This window comes from Hetaerina americana, unplaced genomic scaffold (assembly GCF_022747635.1).
Source record: "Hetaerina americana unplaced genomic scaffold, ioHetAmer1.1.p SCAF_8, whole genome shotgun sequence".
In the NCBI taxonomy this organism is placed as follows: domain Eukaryota; kingdom Metazoa; phylum Arthropoda; class Insecta; order Odonata; family Calopterygidae; genus Hetaerina; species Hetaerina americana.
Window position 1 is genome coordinate 68,680,798 of NW_027287427.1, and position 24,414 is coordinate 68,705,211.

A 24,414-nucleotide genomic window follows, 5' to 3' on the forward strand; every position below is an offset into this window, starting at 1 on the left:
TAATGAAAATCACGGAGCTCCGACCTCCTTAGCACTTGGATATATTTAATCGGTTTAGCTGTTAGTTTTAGTTCGGTGAGCACACTAACTCTACTTATGTAATTTCGCCTTTGAACCGCACCAGAATGATGCTGCGTCGTTGAAAAAGTGTTCCTGCCTAATTATAATGAGTATTGAATTTCATGAAAAAGAATCCACTAGGTTCAAATTATAGTGAACCGCAAACCAGTTATCTTTAAAGGAATTCCATTTGGGGCAGATAAATGGGAACCAAGATATTCGGACAGGATTGTTGTATTTCACTGCCACTAGTTTCGCTATAGTCTTGTATTTTCGGCAATTGCTGTGCTTACTTAGGTACTCAACCAAAGAGTCTCAAGTAACCAGAAGATAATAGATCAAAACAATTTACAACGAATACACCCTAAGTGAAGAGCTAAGCATTGAGATTTCCATCCGAAAGGGAATTCAGATATTTCTCTTAACCTAATCCGTCGACGACACAAATTAATTAAAAAAAGGGATTCATTTAACATGCACCATAATTTTAACAAAGAAGACGTACTCACCAAATTGTACTGGTGATAGTTTAATTTTCTGCTGGAAATGTTGGATGAGTGGACAGGATAACCTAATCAATGAAGAAAGAAACGGGGTCTCCAAAGTCCTAGAAGCTGATTTAGTATTCTTTTGGCGAGATGGGAAGGAGGGATTTTTTCCTTGCCACGATTTGTATTCCGTCCCGTATCTCGTCTCTCAAGCCACTGTCAAATATTGAACACCAAGTGAATATTGACAATTCTATGGAGAAGTTTTAGATAAAAAAAACAAAATCATTCCATTGCTCTGAAACTTACATGTACTCCCTTGTAGAATGATGACCAAAAGAAATCATGGAGTCTTTCGGACTCTTATGATGGCCTGCTCCTTTAAATAAGTTCGTGAGTAATTATGAAATTTCGTGTGAACAATAAAGTCACGATTCGCAGGGATTAACACATTCACATTTTTAAAATATGGCTTAACCATTACACTAGCAGTTTATGGAAATCATTGCAAATTTTCTGGAAAATTATTATTATTTGTAACAGTAAAAGTTACATGTCCCTGTAGTTAGGTGGTAACCTTTCAAACGTAGAAATAATATACATGTTATTATTATCAGGTAATCTACCGGTTAAGGTAGGTTTGTGGCTGGACATAATTACTAATTAAATAATTTGTGACCCCAAGAAAAACACAGTATCCTACTCTACATCAAGTCCCTCTTCAGCTCTGAGTACTTTCTTCCTCCCTTCATCCCGTCCAACATCCCTATCCTGTTCCTTCCCTTTCCTCGTTTGCCTAACATTATCCCCTCTATTACAGTCTTCAACATCCCACTGCCGGTCAATTCACCCTTCATCCAATTTTCCTGCCTCCATAGAATTTCTCCCAACAAACCCCTGTCCTCGCCCACCATACCAAGTACTTCCTCATTTGTTTTCTTATCTGTCCATTTCACCTTCTCCATTCTTCTCCTCACCCACATTTCAAAAGCCTCCAGTCTACGTCTATCCTCCTGCTTCAATGACCACGTTTCCGCGCCGTACATATGTATGTATACGCATAATATAGTTGTATGCATTTGGCATGAGATTTAAATTACTAATAAAACTGAAAAAAAATTCAATTGATAATTTACGCAACATACATGGAAAAGATTTAATTTCATAAATAAATTGAAAAGCGATAATTCAGGTATGGATCCACAGAGTTTCTTTTCTTATATCAAAAACGATACTGCTATACATTGGTTTAATTTTAAAAATAGATAACCCAGGGATCTGCAGAGAAAAATTAAATTAAATAAGCAAGTATCTCATCCTCTTTTTAAAAATACGTACATGTGCCGGTGAGTCCCACACCTCTACAACCATATTAACAAATAAATTTTTATCGGTATTTGAAATCTGTCTTGGGGGTTCAATTTCATGCCAATGGTCCTTAATAGACGTGAAATCAATTTAAGTTCCATGATCCGTAAATGTCTTTGATTTTGTTTCGGGATAAGAATTAAACTTGTAGATAGATGGTTACAAATATAAACGAGAGAATTAAATGAGGATTTTATGGAAAATTTCTGCAACAATAAAAACTTTTTGATTCGTAAATGTAATATCGAACTTAATTTCAGGATTAAAGCATGATCGAATATTCAGTAAATCTCAGAAGTTAAACAAATAAAAGTTGTAGAATTAGAATGAACATTATTAATTAAAAATAGGAAATAATTAATAATATTTTTAGATTTTATTGTAAGATCTGGTTAATATGAAGCGTTTATTGACTTATTAAGGGTTATTTCTATAATTTTTCATTATAAACTAATTGAGCGTATTATAAAATAATTAAGTTTTGATTCATCTAAAAGTTTTCTTTGAATTTACACCCGGAAATTAAAATTTCTTCTATGGAATTTCTTATCAGCAGAATTTAGGAGCAGCAATTGTATCAAGGAAAAGGGTATTAATTTCACTATTAAGTAATTACTGTGATGAAGGGCGTGCAATTTTCAAAATGAAATTGTAGCATACGGTAATTATTCCTACCTCCAGGCTTATTATTAAAATAGCCCGACAGAGAGTTCGTGCTTCAAGTGAGAAATAATGAAAGCGAATGGGACGTAAGATTGTCATGATACCAAAGGTCTTGGAGCCAGAGGAGTTGAGATTAAACCACTTTCCACACAAATTTGATTATATATTATGTGGACATCTATGTACAGTAGTTTTACCACAATATGAACCGTTTCCACAGGGTGACCCATGAAATTTTCATTTTTTCCCGAAGGAGTAGGTATTTAATGTCGGCCATATTGCAGCTATGGTTAATAAGTTATGTTATATTTCAAAGAGCAAATATCACAAATCGACGTATGGACTTGTTTCCTAATACTATCACTGTTTACAATCAACATATGTTCCTTCAGTAGGGATCAAATGGACGAATGAACAAACTAGTTTTCTAATTAATCCACCGGTTTAATTTTAATTTAAATGAACTTAATCCTTCCAAAATATATTTTTGGATAAAAGTAACCTTTGTCCAAACATGGTCCAAAAATGCAGTTTTTTTCCCTTTTCGTATTCTTCGGAAGTTAGATATGATACCTGACTATTTCGGAAAAAATATTTAAAAGATTGAAATTGATGAAAATTTGCGATTACAGTATTTTAAATTTCTCTCCACACTAGAAACTAGGGCATACACAGGTGGGGCAGGGAGGGAAGGAGGTGGGCTTTGACCTCTCAAAACGTGGATCGCTCACGCCACTAACGTTCTTTCGACATCCGTTTGATACGATGATCGCTGGTATTTGTATTCGAGAAAGGAGACGGCAGTGAAGAGAAGTAATCAAGTAATTATGTTTAAACCAATTACGCCTCGCCTTTCCCAATTCTTCTGCCACCCAACCCCATAGCCACGGTCACATCTTCCCCCAGTTTGGAGGGAGTAATGTCCCAGAAGCTGGTTCGTGAATCGATTCATCCGATACTCGAACTGAAATTTACGGGCAGATAAACAACCCTCAGGCAATTTGGCCACTCAGATCGACAGTTTCCACGTTGTAGATTCAGACGATCTTCGTAACTCTGAAAGATCATAAACCTACCTGTATCGCGACACCTATGCCCTGATTTTTTACCAACCGGTTATCCGAAGGAAAAGAAATTGGCGATGCTGAAATCGGGTATCTTGGCGACATTAGATATATATGAATTATTGGGCATACCACTCGGTTGATACATGTAATTTCGGAAGATTCATTATATTGTATCAAAGATAGTCTACCGTCTAAAGTAGGTTTCGGCTGGACATATTGACTAGCCACTGCTACACTGATAAGCATCACCAAACACGACACAACGTGACACCCCACACGTAAATAAACCCTAAAATTCCGCATACCATTTGCCTCCCACCATCCTGTCCAACGCATCTATTCTTTTCCTTCTCTTTCCTCGTCTCCCTAACATACGTACTTCCCTCTGCCACAAACTTCGTCGTATTAAACATTTTTTTCTCTTGCGAACCCAATAATTCCGTACTCAAAATAGTTTTTATTAAAAAGGTAATCAAAGGTTGAACCGCATGAGTGTCTCGACATCATTCAACAGAATGCTTCCCATATGCTTTGTCTAAGACTTCTTCCGGTTTAACGATTACGAAATATTCAAACGCCTCTCCGTCGAATTTCTAGGGATTTTTTGATGTGTCAGAGAAAGCTTGCTTCTGTTTCACGTCTGAGCATTATACTCTCGTTTTAAGGCTACCAAACATTTCGCCACCGCCAAAATTTCTCCTTGAGAACCTCAGAGCGAAATAAAATTCAATGGGTATTCAGTTGATTTCATCCTGGAGTTAGCGACGTGACGAAGCAATTTTATTTCGGATCTGAGCAAGTCATCCAATTTTCTACACGAATCACCCAGAGTTCACCGTGTATTTGAAAACATCGATGACTGAACTCATGCTGTTATTTATATGCGATGTGAGTGTGGCACAGTGGGGGCTCTTGAATCAATGAGCGAATCTGGAAATGCGACCCAATCCCAGTGGGTATATGAACTGATAAAATTAAAGCTGATTAAAGCAGCCGAAAGAATACACTGATTGGCAAATATGATATCTGATCAATAAATAATGGCAGTATTAATCTTTACCGAAACCTTTCAATTTATTCATCAATATTTATATTGTTCTCTATTAAATAATCAACATCAGATATGAAGTTGACGTGACGTGGCTTTTTTTCCAATCCACAAAACACTTGGGGAACGTTCTTTTGGCATAACTTTCAGCAAACTTTTCGATTTTACCTTTAGCTCCTTTACGATTGCAAAATTAAATTTTTCAATGTCTTTTTTTTATATTTGGGAACAATAACCGCCTCAGGGGGCATATTGGGGGTGATACCGTGACTGCGAAATTACGAGGATGGATGGTGGTATTTGCTACAAATTCACGCATTGGAGGCGAGCGTGATCCGGTGCGTTATGGTGATATAAAACCCACCAGGGGTCTTTTTCAAATTACCACTCATTTTTTTTTTTAATCACCCCAAGCTAATTACGTAAAACTTGAAGAAAATGCTCCTTGTCACTGTAAAGCTTGAGGGTATGGCGAAAAAAATCGTATCTCGCTTTCAAAGAAAATGAGCACGAAATGAAAAAAATTCCAGTACGTTTTGATCAGACCTCATGCATGCATTAACGAGTGTTGTTGATACGATTCAAAGACTTCAAAGAAAATTGGCGTGGATTCCACGTAAATCCAAATTTAGATTTCGCCAAAGTCTTTATTAACAAAAGATGAAGACTCAGACGATGCTATGTGGAAACAAAACATTACTAAGAAGTCATATAATTCCAAACATAAAATATTTATTAGTAATAAATATTTAATTTAAGGAATTGCCTATTTCTGAACGATTTCTTAGAGAGTTTATTTATTGTTATTTATGTTTTGAGGAGACAGAAATGAAATATACCTCCAATTTATCATGCATCAAAGTACCAAGTGAGAGTTAAAACTGGTTGTACACTTTCTGTGACGCCTTAACATCGAATGGCTAATTCAAAGGAAAAACTTCCTCTTTCTCCATAGTTATAGATTCCAGAATGTAGTTATCTTTTTAAGCCCTTTAAACATAAAACCATTAAAGAAATAATTTGATGTGCGATACCTTCATACTCTGAACGAACAATAAATGATACTTTGCAAGCTGCTTCTATTTTTTGCCACATATATTTCTTCCTTAGAGCGGCAGGCTGAGATTTTGGAATTTTCCAAAATTTGATACCTAAGTTTTCGCTCTAGATATCTTGTTCTGCAGATTGTCTCGCGATAAAACTTATGAGCTAAAGGCCACACATTAATTATCAGATTGAAACTTTCTATTCCAAATGGCCTTCTGTAAGCAAGTAACACAATTATAGAAATGCCCTTGAAAGTCATCCATGTGTGTTCCCAATAATTAGTAGCTCAGGTGCGTAGGAGCGTCATCTATGGCAGATGATTTGACGGTAACTTGGTGCTTGAAAAAAACCTTGATTTTCCAACAAATCAGATCAGTACTTCAATTATTTTCCTCACTAAATGTTATAAAATTATCAAGTCCATAGTAATCAACCACCACAGTAATCAATCCAAAGGTTGGTTTGAAAGGTATCAGTAGAGCTCACCCAATACTAAGCCCAGCGGTGTGTGAAAATCACACATTAGGGTAATAAGGGGGCAGGTTCCTTTACATGTACTGCCTGCGGTTTCCCAGAAAGATCTGGTACCCGAAAAATCACGCATCTTGGCTGAAGCTAAGGATATCCGGAGGCGTCCCGAGAACCGAGCCCGGGTCCTCCGGTCAATGGTACGAGGCTTAAGCCCCTGGACTATCACCACGTCCCTTCATAATATTCATTCGATTTAAAAATGAAGGATAAGAAAACAGACAACGACGTACTTCACATGGTAGAGAATAAGAGAGGATTATTGGGAGAAATTAAGGTAAGAAGAGTGAATGAATACTATTTTCATTGGCGATGAAGTGGTGAAGATTATGATATAGAGAGGAGAACGTTAGAATAACGAGGCAGGTAGAGGATGGAAATGACATGCTGGACGAATTGTTGGCAGGCAGACACTATGCGGAATTGAAGAAAGGTTAATTTTAGTTAAGGGTATTTGGTGGTGTCGCGAGGCTTACAAATTTAGCGGTAATAAATCTGTGTCCTTTTAAAACCTACTTCGCTGACATAAAAAATATAACTTAAAATATAAACCACAATGGTTTTGCATTTCAAAGTTTTGCTTGATAGTTGAGAGTAAAGCTCACCTAGTCCCTGTGCCGCCATCCGTTTTCTCGCGAAGTTTCATCAACCAGATGAACACAACGCTCAGATTTAGATGGTACTCTAGGGGGTATGCCGGTAATTCGCTGTCGGCCTACCACGCTGCAATAAAGTACCACGGCATAATGTTGCAAGGCAGACAGAGCATTGATTAATTGGCAATTGATTGATTGGCAAGGCAGAGTATTGATCAAAATTATTTTTCGTGAAAATGCCAGAGTGACATTTAAGATCACTATATTTGAATAAACTCGTCTATGATCGTCGCATTTATTGACATCATCATAGGTCATCCATGAGTGGGAAGTAGGTTTGAATATTCTCCGATAATTATAACTCTTCTGTTTATTCTTTAAAACCATCGCGGCCCGTTGAGTAGAGGTCCATGAAAGTAGAGATTTTTTTGGGGATTCCGCGACAATATTAGACCGATTCATTACCTGTGCTGGAGACTTCGTCTAGGTGAGTGATTAATTTTTGAGCCTTTTTCTTTCATTTTTTTTCGGGAGCGAGGGAAGGGGTGACCGGTTTCCGAAATTTCCCTTAGGGAATGCCGAAAAAAACTACCGCTGGTCCTCTTGCCCTTGATCTCTATTCAAGTTTTTTGTGAGCTCCTTAATTTCTTACCATTCTCGTATTGATATCGTTTGGTAGTTTTTCTCACCCTAGATGGCCTTTGGAGATATCTCATTGCGTGTCCCTCCTCCCCACCTAAGGCGTACTCGGCGACTGGTGGGGTCCGTTCGAAACGTTTCGTTTGATAGGCACTCATATGTTCCTTGCTAATGGTTTTGATTGTATCTGGGTTTGAACGTTATCGACTGAGTCTCGTCGATGCATTGGTACATTTCCGCACGTTTTTGGCACTCCATTTCTCAAACTCCTCTCTCTGACGTTTCTCGTTCCTTAGCCCTTAGAATTACATAATATGTCCAAAAGATAAGTTGAATAAATAAGAGAGAAAAAGTATTGCAGATCAATGTGAAAATTAAGAAAATTCTCAATAATTGCACCCTTGTGATACGACATACCGATGTCAGCGCTTCCACCAGTCGTATAACTCTTCCTGGAGGGCATCGACGGAACCCCGTTTAGGCATCTCGCCACGGTCTCTTTGACATTATCCAGCGTTCCAAAATAGTTGTCTTTCAAGCTCCTTTATGTACTTGGGAACAAAGAGAAGTCCATCGGGGCTGTAGGGCAACTGGGGCAGCGTTGCCACCTTTTGATTGGCCAGGCACTTGAGGTCACGAGGAAGGTGGTGTTTGACGGCGTGTTGTCGTGGTGCGGCCTCCAACGGGCAAACATATCCTTCCTGACGCGTTGCACACGTTTCCGATGCCTTTTGAGGGCTTCCAAGTAAAGTTTACTGTTCACTGTCTGTCCCTGAGGCAAAACTCTTTGGGCGACTCTTTTCGACTCAAAAGGCGTCAGCGACGAGAAAAAAGCTACTCATTTTTGGGACAGACCCTGAATATTTTTGATATGTTATTTGGTTCACATATCGTATTTCACGGTTTTTACTACAATACTCGTAATATTCAGTCATTGTTTGTATCATTGAAAGGTCTTTGCGTTCTATTGCGTCCCGCATGTTTCTTCCGATAGTATTAGGTAGATAGTAATACAAGATACTGTTATTTATACTCTAAGATTGTATGAGATCAGATAAGATCAGATTTTATATTCTTAGATGAAAATACAAAATTGCAGTCGGATTAATTGCTAATTCCTGGATTTGAGGTAATTCAGAGGAGAAAAGCATCCATGTAAGAATGTTTTTTTCCATTTGTAAAATGTTGGTAGTACGATAAGAATTTAACAATAAGTATAACCACGATGAATACGGAATAATTTGCAATTTTCTGCCAACTAAGATTCTGAAAACTATACAGTGAATTCAAAAAGTCTATACGAGTCTCCATTCACATAGATTATTGTAGATATGTTCCTGCACCTGTGTTCGTGCTATATTGCCTTGTGGATCTGGCGATTGCCTATGCCAGGTAGCAGTTAGTTAGCAGATTTTTTTAATTTCTCATAGTCATCCCTTCTTCGTTTACCAATGCTCTTCTACGCTGCGTTTTGTTTTCATTTTCTTCATGAATTTCTTATTTTCACAGGATATTGGGCATTCTTTCGCGGAGATATTCGATGCAAAAATTCAACATCGAGTCAATAAATTTAATGATAAAATTCTTTCTCATAAAATTTCTACTGGAATTTATAGGGTAACGAAATCTAGTTTTCAGGTATATGCCTATCGTATGGTGTAATACGCAATCCGTTAACAGTAACTGATTTGGGATGAAATAATTACATTTCAAATCCTAGAAAATATGAAATGACCCAGCATTATAAGCTGAAGACATACATCCACTTCTTGCATGCTTGGCACTGATTAAATAACCGCGTTGTCAGACCGCGTTCAGTAATCTTTCCTTATTACAGAAAATGAATGACAACACAATCACTAAGAGGGAAAAAATCATAGCGTTGATTCGTATTTGAAGTAGTTTTATAATTAGCCTAAGTGACAATTTATATATTATAAATATAATATACAGATATGATGAAAACATATATTAACATTGAAACTGGTTCCGATAATTGATCAAATTCGGTTCAATAACACAATGAGAGACAGTAGAAATCATATAGCCAAATGGACTCGCCCTAATAGGAAAATATAAAAAAAATATCGCGGAATACATGGTAAATGGTCAAAGTCGAGGTCAAGTTAGACCGAGTTAACATCTCCTTCCACAGGTTTGGGTTCAAAATTACGTATCCGATCCAGGTAATTGACTGGAGCGTCTAACAAAATCAACGTCAAAGCAAATCAGATCCGACGTGTGTAGTAGCACCGCTTCTCCACCCACGCGACTGATGGCACGCTCACAGCATAAAGATGGAAATCAGTGTATCCCACAATACTATCTGAGTGCACGAGGGGTATGAGCCGACGAGTGCCGACCTAGGATCTCGTCATGCATACCAATGTGTTCAGTAAAGGGAAGAGAATTGGGATTCTCCGGCAGCCCTCCAAACGCCTACCCGACTAGATCATCAGCAAGTCTAAAGTTGGAAAAAACGGAAAATAAAGTGAGATGAAAGAGAAATAGCACGCATATTTTCGAACTCATAGAACAGAAAAGTCTCCTTATATTCGAGCCAAGCCTCATTTCTATTTATTATGACTTATTTGGTGAAACGTTTTCCGTTTGGATTTGTACCATTTTATATCTTATACATTTTCAATTCTACATTAAAGGCTACCACCTCTCATCAGCCACAAGCCTCGACAATGATCTTGGCCCCCTAGGGACTCTATAGTTCTAGCGCTTTGTTAAATAGGCGTTATGTTCCCTGTCGGAAAATTCCGTTTGTAAAAAATCTTAAGAGTGTTTTAAAGTGTTCGAAGTCTGGTTGGATACGAAAATATGTGAACTCTGTAATCACCTACCAAACCGACCTTCGGATTGAATACTGTGTTTATGGTTAAAAAAAAATATATATATATTAATATATATATATATATATATATCATATAGCTATATTTGTATATATTATATATGAATAACATATATAAATAATATATATAAATAATATATTTAAATAATATGTATAAATATAGCTATATGATATATATATAGTCGACAGAACAATAAGTTTGATTTTCCATGCAGCTAAAGTGGTTCTCTAGATGATCAACAAAAGGATAGAGAGTAGGGCAAATGATTACTTAGGGGATGATCAGTTTGGGTTTAGGAAAGGGAGAGGTACACGCGATGTCATTGCAATAATGAGATCACTAATCGAGAGGGATATAGAATACATTCAGGACGAATTTGCCTATTTCGTAGATTTCGAAAAAGCATCTGATAAAGTGAATTGGGAAAAACTAAGTATATTGCAGAAAATAGGAATAGATTAGAGGGCCAGGAGGCTAATCCACCACCTGTACATGTCTCAGACTGCTCAGGTGCGGATGGGAAACGGAGAGTCAGGATGGGCAGTGTTAGGAAGGGGTGTAAGGCAGGGTTTCCCATTATCACCGTTGCTGTTCAACCTGTATGCAGAGGAAATGATCAAAGAGGCATGGGAAGAACTGGAGGTAGGAATGAAGGTGGGCGGGGAATTCGTAAAATCAGTTAGGTTTGCTGACGACCAAGCTCTAGTTTGTCAGTCAGCCAAGGGATTGTAAGCATTGCTGAATGAATTGGAAATTCAGTGCGATAGATATGGGATGAGAATCAATATAATAAAAAAAAGGTTATGCAATTTCCTAGAAAGAAAAAGGCCAAGCTAAACATTAAAATAGGAGTGAAAAAACTAGAGCAGGTAGAACAGTTTACGTATCTCGGAAGTGTTTTGGCAAAGAGGCTTTCACAAGGAGGGAGTTGATGAGAAGGACGGTGAATAAGGATGTTAAGAAAAGACCCGTCAAAACTTTGATATGGATCTTAGTTATGTGCGGCGCTGAAACGTGAATACCGAAATAGGATCATAGAAGTAGATTGGAGGCTTTGGAAATGTGGATAAGGAGGATGGAGAAGGTGAAATGGACGGTAAGGAAAACAAACGAGGAAGTGCTGGGTATGGTGGGCGAGGTAAGGGGATATCTGGGGAGCAATCATAAAGAGGCAGGGAAAATAGATGAAGAGCATTTGATCATCAGGGGGATGTTGAAGACTGTAATTGAGGGGAGAATGTTAGGCAAACGAGGAAAGGGCAGGACTAGCATAGGAATGTTGGAAGGGATGAAGGGAGGAAGTGCACAGAAATGAAGAGGGACTTGATATAGAAGAGGTTGCTGGATTGTGTTTTGTTGGGAGTCACAAAATTTTTATTTGGTAGTTGTGTCCATCAAAAACCTCCCTCAACAGGTAGATTACTAAATAATAATAATTAATATATATGTACTCCTGTATGTATATACATATATATTACCTTGTCTTTTGCCTGAAATCATAATAGGCGGGTTTTTGCAAGCGCCAGGCGATTAGCAGCATTGCTCCGAGCGTTAATTGGGCCCATTCGATACTTATACGTAATGGGAGCGGCTAAGCAGGGCAGCAACGGATCAAAATTTACGCAACGACCTCCGCCTCAAAGTTTGTGAACACGTACGCAGCATATCTGCCCCACACGCAGTTATTTTCTCATGGAGCACCTGAATTTAATCTCAAAGACGGTGTGATCTTGCTTTTCAGCTGTTTTCGCCTTAAAACGTATAAATATGATGGCGAAACAATTGAAAGGGAGCGGCGGCTGTTAAGGGAATTGGGCCAAGGACCCAGCCAGCCCAGGCCTCGACGCCACTTCCTCCGTTATTGTGAATTGGCTTAGTGGAGTGCGGGATGAAAACTTTATACCACACTCTTTAAGTGGAAGGTTTTCATTAGTATCTTCACCTAACATAATCCATTCAACCAATATCAATTCAAGCTATTAAGTCCTCGAGGAAGCCCTGTATTTCTCTCGTCCCACGGGTGAAATAACCAACCGACAATATTATTTTGCATGGAAAAATTTTATTCCTGCGTTCCGGATGGCTAAAACCTCAGTTTCCCGTGGTGATAGAAGCAATGAGCCAGATTTTTAATCTTTTACAATCAAGAAACAAGGTCACAGACCGACGCTCGGGTCATTGTCGATAGTAGATATAGTGGAAACATTCTAGTACCTCGGTAATATTCATCATACATTTTGTTTTTAAAAAAATCTCGAGTTCTTTAGAGAACTTGTGAAAGTAAACCTTCTCGAGAAGGAATGTGTGTCAACAAATGTGAACTGATAACTCATGAGAATGAAACGCCCATCTCGATGGCGCCACAATATTTTATCCCCCTCCCATTTCATCAGTTTTAAACTCTTCTATATATAATACATAAAGCCTTATATATATATATATATATATATATATATATATATATATATATATATATATATAGTACAATACACAGTAACACACAATATAGAAACACAAAAAAAGAAGAACACTCACACGTTATTCCTTGATATTTCGACGGAAACAATTCGTCTTCCTCTGAAGATATAGAAGTAATGACTGCTGGAGTTGTTGAGGTGAGGGGTGCGAGAGAAAGGGAAGGGGGCCAGGAGAAGGGGAGAACGGGAGGCGAAGGAGGGGTGATATATATATATATATATATATATATATATATATATATATATATATATATATATATATATATATGTATGTATATATAAATCGAGGTGAAACTGTTTATTTTTTAAACTGTAAATTACTCTAAAATCCAACACCGCTCATGACTGGGCGACACCATCTCTCCCAACATGCGTGGAGTGTACTTTTCATTCGCACGGCCACAGAAGAATGCTATGAAAACTGGGAAACTTGACCGTGAGAAATGCTTTTACAAAACTTACCGACCCATAGCGAAATGCTTACATCTGATATCAGATGGAAGAGATAAAGACAGGTACACGAGGAAGCGTTCTTCAGTCAAAATATAAGGCCGCTTCATGCTGAGCAGGGATTAAGAGGGGGAGATATGCAGAGATTAGAGCAGATATTAAGAGGGTTTCTGATATGCATACATGTGGCTTAGCCAAGATAAAATTCTGCGCATAAGGAGATAAGCGCGGAAAGACTTAACTGTTGTGAGAATATGGCTGAGCAGTCTTTCCTCAGGGTCTTCACGAAACTGAAAGAATTGATCACCATTACATATGAGAGGAGTGAGGGCGTAGTGAAGAGGAATTACGAGAGTAATCCCAGAAGTACTCCACCCAACAAAGAAAACCAAAAATTTTGGAAAAACGCATTTATTTTTCAAAATTATCTCCTTTCAGCTCTATACACGTTTTCCAGCGATGTTCAATAAGTTCGATATACTTTTTATAATAAGAACTGTCTTGCTCCTCAAAATATCCAGTAACTGCTGACATCACTTCTGCACGGTTGGAAAACCTTTGACCACCGAGCCTTTTTTTTCAAGTTTGCGAACAGAAAATAATCCGAGGGGGCTAGATCTGGCGAATAGGGTTTATGAGTTAGCAATTCAAACTTTAATTCATGAATTTTGGCTATTCCAATAACGGATTTTTGAGTTGGTGCATTGTCTTGATGAAACAACACTTTCTTATTAGCCAAATGCGGCCGCTTTTCCTTGATTTCTTCGCTCAAACGTTGCAATAAGTTTGCATAATACTCGTTGTAGTTATTTTTTCCTTTTCCAAGATGGTCAATGAAAATAATCACACGGGCACCCCAAAAAACCGATGCCTGCAGATGAAACGGTCTTCGCCTTCTTTGGAGGCGGTTCTCCCTTTTGAATCCATTGCTTTGATTGCACTATTGTCTCGGTGTGAAGTAATGGGCCCATGTTTAATCCATGGTTATGAAACTGCGCAAAAATTCTGCTTTGTTGCTATGAAACTTCGCTAAACACTCAATTGAAACATCTTCGCGACAGTGGTTTTGCTCGAGTGTGAGCAAATGCGGCACCCATCTTTCACACAGCTTTCTCATGTCCAAATTTTCAGTTAATATGCAATGTACCGTACTTCTTGAAATGTCTACTATGTTTGCTAACTCGCGCACTTTCAGTTGACGATCATCCAGTATCACTTCGTGGATTTTCTTCAGCGTTTCTGAGGTCATCACCTAAATTGGTCGACCAATATTTTACTGTTGTAAACGAAGGAGCAGACTCACCCAGAGTAGAATCCATTTCAGCTTTTTGTATTGGTTGGGCTGAGGCCTTTCAACTAAAAGTATTGTATCACAAAATGATGACAAATTTTCTCCATTTTCACTAATTCACTGAAAACGTTCACTATTGATGGCTGCCAAACAAGTACTAAACAACGTAGCGTCTTTAATCTTAAAACATATGCTTTATAGATTTTGTATTTTCTAATACAGTGATTTTTTTCACAACTATTGCCATCTCTAGGCTAGGCTGGGTACTTCTAGGCCTTCCCATGCAATGATTTAAAAAGAGTAATTATTTCAACGAAAGTACTTATTTACTACATAAACTAATTAGATTTTTTAAGTCCTCCGTCTCCAGGCTAGGGATTAGCATCATTCGCGATTCGGGTAAAATTTTCTCATTTATTTAGCAGATTTAGTACTATTTCTTTGCATGGGTTGAAGTCAGTCATTTTCTGTAGTTGTCATTACTTTAATTTAGGGCTGGCAATAAAATAGGTCTCTTGTTTCAAAAGCTTTGGGGGATATTCAGGAGCAAAAACGTAACTACTTACTCCCGTAGGGGGAACTATTGACTTATAAATAATAGCGAAATGCAGAGCCAATTAGATGGTACGATTCTACGCGACGGTTCGACTCCAGACCTCGCGAAAATCACGAGACCTTCTTTCTAACTGGTTTCCACATCGCGCACCCATTAGCACTACCTCAATAAATATTAGGTCATCTCGGGGCGAGCCACGCTATGAGCTAACCTCTGGAGGAGAAGTAATTCGCAGATCAACGTGAAAGTACAGGTGAGTATTTGATTTGTAGGATATTCTTAGTGAGTATGTCGAAAGCAAAAGCGCCGCATTCACTCGCTTCCTAGCTCTAAAGCATTTGGAGTTATCCCGGATTTCGATCTTCGCGATTGGCGCCCAGATTTAGTCGCGAACTGCGGCGTGATGCCGACTCAGTTGGCATCAAAACTGAGAGAGCCACTGGTATAAATAAATCGTGGTCGGGTCCAAAAAACGGCTAACGCCAAAATTGCCCCAAGTCAGAAGCAATTTACGTGGGAAATTGTTCAAGACACCGCCAATATTACGCTCGGTCTACTGGAGAAAGGCCCGAAGTATCTATTGGCAGTCTTTCCAGGAATGAGGTGTATCGTATTGCCAATAAGCTGCCTTTGACGGGCCATACTAATAAATTCCTGCGGTGAAAACGGTTTCTCCGCTTTTTGGGAACTAAGTTCTTGAGGAATGAAGAACGCGGAAGGATACTTGAGAACAATGCAATCTTCTTCAAGGATAACCGCGGAATGATTCCGACAGAAATAATGGACTATAACTATCCTTCATAGGTGCATTAAGCTACTTTTTGCCTATGTCAAAAGTATTTTTCCCCAAACGTGTGTACGAATCATACGCGTATGTGTTTTCTTCTTGTGTATTGAATACGTTAGTGGTAATAAAAATATGAAATTATAATCGTTAGCTTAAGAAGAACTAAATAAATTAGGTAACGAACGAATGCATTTTAAGGAAGGAAATAATGTAGAGAAAAAAAGAGGAAGCCCGTGATTAACACATTAGATAATAGAGACTGCCCAAAGCTTACTTTCAATTGTTATGTTACTAATGATGGCAATGATACGTCAGAATAAATGTCATCCGTTTAAAGAGTGAAGATACCAATTGACTTACGAGAGAAGCCGGGAGCTTATATTCTAATTTTTGACGGGACTTGGAGATAAAAATTACTATCACCAAATTACTCCAATCAACTGTACTTCTACACGATACCCTGCAAGTCGCCGAAAGGGTGTGTGGCGCGGGGTGTTTCCTCGCCACCCGTAAAAGAGAACAAAACCACATGCAAAAGCGACACTTCCATGCAAACCTATACTGTAACGTAAAACCGTAAAAACCAACCTGGTGCCCCTTTAGTGGCTGAAAAGATAATCTACCATAGCTATGAGCCATTTGAAAGTAAAAAAAAGATACTTGGCACTAAAATGCACCAACACTCAGCAGGATTCAGAACCAACTAATGAGAAAAAGATTTATCTGGCTTTTTTATCCTCGACATTTTTTCTTAGTGATCGCACGATAGATTTTATCCCTTCATAAGGTTAGGCTTTTCCTCAGACTGAGATGCAGAAAAAGATGAAAATTGATAACGATCAAAGAGGAAAAAAACGCTGAAGATATACATTTTTTTAATGCCACGATTCCGCAGCGGGACTCGTACGGATATCGTAAAAGACACGAGATGTTCCGGGGTTCCTTGCGCCACGCCTCAAAGAAATTCACAGTATCCGAAGAGCCTTTGAAAACTGTCGTCCAAAATCATATCTCGGATCTCGAAATCGCAGAAGGGAAAAATTCTCCCGAATTGGATGACTGAACTAGAAGGAAGGCGAAAAGGGAGGGCAATTCAATTCGGTCCCTCTTTTTCAATTACTCTGAATTTCGTGATGAGCTCTCGTCGTCGCGATTTGCTGACCTAAAGCCTAATTCCGCGGCGGTAATATTTTCTCCTCGCGATCACGTACCAGACCCACAAGCTCATTCTCGAAGAGCGTGTACAAAGTCCTCCAAAGTTATATTTCTCTTCCGATCTCGAGGGAGACTCAAATTTTCCTCCCATGGGATTCTTGCCACATAATCCATATTTTTTAACAATACTAATGCCCATTTTAAAAATGTTCTCATTTCGACATGGTGAAAATCCAGCACGCATTGTCGTAAATTCTTATCAAATAATCTAGCGTAACGCAGAAATTTATTGTATATACTTTCTGACATATAAAAGTGATGTATGAACAAAAGATGCACCACTCGGTGGGTTATTAGGTGGACAAAATCGATTCATCTCGCCAGATGCCTGCAAACTAAATGAGCAGACCAGACTTTTGAAAGAAAGGAGGAGGAATAATCGAGATCGGGGAAAATACGAGAGCCTTTATCGTAAAGAAGACTCACCTTATTTTTAATTTTTTTGCGTTTAATATTCTTCCCAATAGTTAGGGTCAAAATATTTTCTAGATGACCTCGAAAATTCAACCTCCACACATTAATCGACCTTCTCCCCAAGGCTATAAATAAAACTCTACAGATCTCGCGGAATTGTGACACTGGAGAACAGGTATCGTTCAATAAACGCTTTCAAAATCGTTCGGACGCAGTAGTCGCTAACAAATAGCATGACTTTGCCCGAATATTACTTTTTAGAAGATCTGTTCAGAGATCATATCAAACAGCATATTCCAAAAAAACTTGTTATAGCGTTCTTAGTGGATTCTTTTCTTGAAAGAATACGTATCGCCATTGCCGTTTAAAGGAATCCTAACAGTGAAGAAAAAATATATTAAAAACAATGAATACGTTTATATTCAATGCCATCGAACTTGTAGTATTATTAACTGTTATATACGGTGCAAATAATTTTGTGAATCCTGTGAAAGTTTCTCTACATAAGTAATATATAAAAACTGTGGGCCGAAAGTGATAAAAAGATTGTAGCACTAAAGTATGCCCTCCAATTAGATAAACTAACTAGACAAACATTTAAAAATGAATCTGCCTCAAAATATTGTTCGAATTGAAAAAATTACTGGAACATTTGTTCACCAATGACACCCAAACTAATGCGCAATAACTTCAAAATTCATTGTAGCTGAAATAGGACATAGAATGTAACCCGCATATGCGGTACATTCAAGTTGTAAGGTCACCCAATGTTTCCCAGTTAGGAGTAGATAGAAAAACGTGGTCGAGCTTAGAATACGCCGGCAACCTTCGTAAATATAAAACGTAGATTGTTGTACTGTAGAGAGAACGAGTTTTGTATGGCTGCCGCTAGAATTATATACGTTTTCAGTGCTTAAAATCACGTCGTCTATGTGTTAGGAATGAGAAAAACGTGCATTCGTGAGTGAGACCGTTCAAATAAGGTCGTTCGTCGTATTAACATTAATGCAATGGCAACGTACCATCAGCGATTTTTAAGTTGGAAAAAGAGGTCCTTACAGATGCGTGGAATCATGGTGTCGACATTATGAAAACGGAGGTCTTCAACAGGATGATTATGTTGAGAACTAACAGAAGTTTCAATACTCCGATGTTAGTACTGTTTCAGGAAGAATTATGAGATTGTAAAACTTGAACCCACGTCATATGCCAACCCATATCCGATAAAGCTGTTCCCTATAGTTATTCAATTAACTCAACTAATGATACAGAAATGACTTAATTTATTTCAACTTCGTTTTTTAGCTTTTCACATTAATGAGTAAAATATTCCGGGAAAAAAATATTATCTAATATCATTCTCATTGTTATTCACATATTTTATTTTTCATTGTAATTGCAATGACACAATCGAGGTGACCTATTAATATTTCTTGGGTTTCCATATACCAGAGGCAATAGCTAGGTGTATTTAGCTTCCTATTGAAACTTTTCACGAACGCTAGGTTATGAGCCCATTTGACATAAAGAAAGGTTCACCCCGAGGAAGAATATAAGTATACTAAAACGAGATTAAATCTCAACTATAAGTATGACCGGTGATTTCATTTTTCACGACATGTCTACTGGGGACAAGTGGTCATCGTCATTAAAAATTCGAAGACAATCGAAATAACAACTCATCATTACCTCATCAATAGTTTTGCTTGTTATTTTAGAACTGCTATTGCTTACTCCTGCCATAAAATGCAAATTGTCTCAAAAGCTAATTCTTGACTTGATATTTAGGCAATGCATTAAGGTATAATGGTGAATCACCCGTTCGAGTTATTACTCTTGTACATGTATTTCCCGAGTTCATTGTCAGAGGCAATAATTGAGCACTTAAGCAAATTCACAATCATATTGAACAATATACAAATGGAAAATTTAGTAAGTTTACAAAATGTAATTATTTTTGGTCGACATTGTGTTAGATTTGGATTTTCATCTATATAACAAAGTTTCTTAGATTACGCATTGTTGTTTCGCACTGTTTAATCACGATTTATTTTTGTTAATTTCAAATCTCCTTCTGAATAACAGTAGCTCACTTTCAATATCCTTTTTTTTATTTTACTTGATCTATCCCATTTTCGAAAGTACACCTGCGTATAAAATTTATTCTGAGGCATTCGAAAATTGGGGAATTTGTGAGCACATATTGAAAGTATTGAAAGGTAATCCAAAGGTATTAAAATAGTTTAAAATTGCATTGGAGAATAATTCTGAAACTTGTAGTGTGATAAGTGGTAAAAAGTAAACAAATAAACCTGCAATATACCCTTAACTTATTACTTCTACAATGCCCAGTACGTACGTGTATACTTCTCCCACCTATATTCAATCCATGCATTGTTTCATACACACACATCTCTTCCTGAGATTTAAACTATGCCTTGTTTTGAGAGTCACTTCTGCTTGATCATCTATGATTTTCCTCGTCAATCGCTTCCTATGAAAGCATTCACTCTTCTACGATATTATCTTCTACCATTTTACTCCGATCCAATCACTCAAAATGACTAAACCAGCGTACCGCACTTCCTCCATATTCGTCTATTACCGATCTATCATATCCATATCTTTCATAATCCAATTAATTCTTGCCCTATCAATTCTACTTACACCGAGACACTCCTCAAGTGCCCCATACCCACTGCATTTAGTCGACATTCATGCTTATCATGAATTACCCAAGCTTAATTCTCAGAAATTATAAAAACAATTATCAGAATATTTATTTTGCATTCTCTAGTTTATAGTCTTTTGATTTTACTCGATGAGTTCATGCTTTGATTTCAGTCAAAGAAAATTATCTCCATCCAAAACGGCAAAATCTAGCGATATATATGGCGGAAAATCTTACAATATCAGAAGAATGAAGTGGATAGCTGAAGCACCGCGGTGCCTGGAAGAGCCACGTGACTTTGCGGGGGGAATCAAGTTTTCCCTTCGAATAAAAAAAACTTTGATGCAGAAAATACACTGCGGGCGGGTAATCGGAGAGGTGACGAAGCCGCAATGGCCGCCGAGGTGATAGCTTCCTCTCAGCTATCCTTATACATTCCCCCCCCCCTTCGCCAACGAGCGGTGCCACTGTCCGACCTTGGATGACCTACATTTCAGCAATCCTTGCCCAGATCTACGAGATTTCTCGAAACTGCCTCCCGCCGGACGCCTGAACGAAACGTTTGGGAAAAACGAGTACGGCCCTCAGACGGATTTCTTTCGCCCGCGAACTCGGGGCGATACCCCGGCAAAAGGCGCGTCGTCCCTCCTGCTTGATACGTTCCCCCCACGCGCATGCCTCGAATGACTGCGAGAGGAGAGGCGTACATTTCTCCACTTTCTCCGTCTGTATGACCAACGACTTCGCGATTTCGAACGCAGTAACCCTCGGGTTTTTCCACCTCCGTACTTGCACCACTGCATTTAGAAGATTTATATCCCCTCCTCTCTCTCTCTCTACCTCACACACACACACACTACCTCGCCGAAGTATTGCTCCTTCGAGAGGCAATGAACATGACAGGCGCAATGTGTCCTCAGGTTATTTATTACCGCGCCTTTGCAAACGCTCGCGCGACCGTCGCTTGCATTGGGAATGAGTTAAACCCGCGGTAACAACAGACTCGTTCCGAGTGAGGCTGAATTTTCTTCAATTCCGAGATTTTGTTTCCCCAAACAGGGGGACGGGGATCACACTACACTGTACTTTCACACACAGACATCCTAATTCTTTTTTTCTGATTCGCCGGTCGATCTCTGAGCCACACTGAGAGCGTGGCCAACACCAAGCCTAACAGTTAATCGACAAGTAGGCAGCTAAAAAGTTTTCCAGCGGCGATAACAGTATACAAAAGGGACACAAATTATCTCTGTCCAATTTAATAACCGCTTGTGACCAGCTTTTTAGCGCCTGAAAAGTTATTTACGACAATAACGGTGGCTTCGTCGATTATTAGCTGAATTTGTTTGCATTAGCCGAAATCTTTTGTTTGTAAATTGATTGAATGAAAATAGTCCTTTATAAAGTGAATTACGTATACATGTACATATATCGATGGATTTTAAGCATGCAAGAATCAGCTATATACAGCAATGAACCTGGAAAGGGACAAGACGTCGTGTTGTGGAGCAGGAAGGGGAAATAATAATGAACATAAATGGAACTGAAGGAAAGATTTCATCATCGGAACGGGCTAGCAGAGAAAATTACACCCACAACTCAGGTCAGGATAACAATAATCTGGATAGGAGAACGAGAAAATTCTCACGAAGAATGTTTTGACATTTTTATAAGCCATCGTTAGAATAACACGTAGGGAATGCACACATACAAAAGATGTTTGATATCAGATAGTTTAAATATCGTGGTATGTCGTCATACGCACATTGTTCGAGCATCATATGCTCATTTTATGGAATACTGAGCATATTCATTGCTTCCCCCTTCAACAATAAATGCCGTGGGGCAGGCTAAGTAACGTGTAATTTCATTCACTTAAAGGTACGGCATATTACAGAAAGAGTTTAACGTACATGTACACAAGTCCGCGAGTTGGACTCGGGGGTAGACTAGTGCTGTCCAAATCAGATGCATCATCATTTTCGTGAGCATTTTCCGTTCTTGTGAGTTATTTTTCTCATTCAATCCATGCGCGCAGAGCACAGCGAAAAGTTATTCATTTTAATTTTGAGTGTGTTTTAATTTGATGAGGAAATAAAGATTGTTACTATGGAAACGGGTCCGTCTCAACGTTTCCTTCGCGCTGCAGCGACCTTTTCCTGGGGCTAAGACTCTCGTTCAAAGCGCGGTCTTATACCGATGCCAGCTCAGCACCATCGATTCATCTTGAAAGCCGTGATTATAACATTTCCATGCTGGATGTAACGTCAACAGTTTATTTCTCTTCCATGCCATGAAAATTATTCACTGTTTGCTGAAATGCTATGTGGCGATCATGAACCGCTAGCCATCATGTCATTTCCATCCCTCACACAAAGACTGCCTTCTTGAAAGAAACATAATCTTACGCTCACCACTGCGTCCGCTCTTTTGAGCGGAATGCAGCCATCTCACAACATAGAATTACGTTGGGGCACAGTAACGTAAGGTAAACTGAAACCAGCACTCCCACGTCCTGAATTTTCCTTAGGGCTGAAATAACTGTGCCATGAGGCCAGGTTAATGTAAACGTATACATTTCCCTCGGGACTAGTTTTCTAACTGGCGCTACGAAATAGAGAAAGGAAATAAGGTGGGGTCGCACCTGAATGGCAAACATTACTGCGATATAAACATCCAACTCACCCGTGGCTTTTCTTACACTCCCACCTTCCCGTACCCCGGTTCTTAATTCCGTTCGGACTGGATAGGTTCGAGAGTGTGGAGGATATAAATGGATCTGAAAAAAATTGCCACTCTTCGCTCGTTTATTAAACTGCATCTGAAAGGTTAAAAAAAAAGTCTTGAGTTTTGCACCTGAGTAATAATAGCTCGAATTCTTTTTTTCGTATTACTTCGCAAACCAGTTATTGACCATCCAAACCTACGGTTAAAAAAGGTGCCTTGCATAAGAACCACAAGCGTTTTATACTTTCACTCATTCGCCTATTAGCCATTGAGACAAAGAGGCTCGATATATAATATTCATTCTGAACATATACAGCACCGATTGAAAGTGTTCAGATTCTTGCCAAGGCAAACTGCTTCAGGTACGTAATTCACAAACGAATGATAATTGAATTTGGTGCCCGAATTGTTCACTGTTCAGTAAAGTAAAGCCAGTTTGATTCGGAATAACGATAAAACTCCTAAGGGCGTTTCAATTAACAATCATATTATTTTAAAAAACGGCTCAGCTAAAAGTAGTGAATTTGTATGCGGTAACTTTGTGATCATAACCAATGAATGCCCAACTTCTTTTTGTTTGCTGAAACCTTTAACGGTACCATAGCGTGTTGGATTCTATGAGTAGTGAAAATATAACAATTGATCATTAAAAATCAAATCCTATGATAGAATAATTGAGTCACTGCAAATTAAGTTACGACAAACCTCTTCTGTACCAAAGACGAGTTTTATCACGTTACTACCCAACCAGCAATAATCTATTCTTAAAAGACATAAATCAATGTATTTTTGAAAACTAGTTTAATTTCACCAAAGTAATCAGCACTACATTAATATTAAAAAGATTACTTCATTTACCCTTTTAATGTCTGAAACTTGTGAGATCAACTTTTGCAGTCAAATAATTTTATGCAACCGACATCAGGTGCCAAATAATTGCATTTAAACATACCAGATGTGGTAAAGCATTAATTTACATAGCTTGTATTACCATATGTTGCGTTACATGACCATTACCTCTTTAATTTCGTAAAATATATGGAATACAGTCATAAATATGCAAATGTTGAGCAGCATATTGATGACAAGTGGTGCATTCGGAGCATATATATATATATATATATATATATATATATATATATATATATATATATATATATATATATATATATATATATATATATACGTGTAAATGCCTATTAAGTAATTTGGAAAGAACGCCAAGGCCCCTGTCAGAGATGCTCATGACCATGCATTTGCGGGATCAGCTAAGGCCTGACATAATTACAGAGGTATTCACCTCGCACGTCTTCATTGAACCCACAAACAATTTATGGCTCACATGATTCATTCTATGCCTTAGTAATGAAAACAAATTTTCTTCGCCCATCAAATATTATTAACCGTGGGGAAAGTTGCTATTGCAATCGGGACTCTATAGCCTCTCATGGCTTATACTGG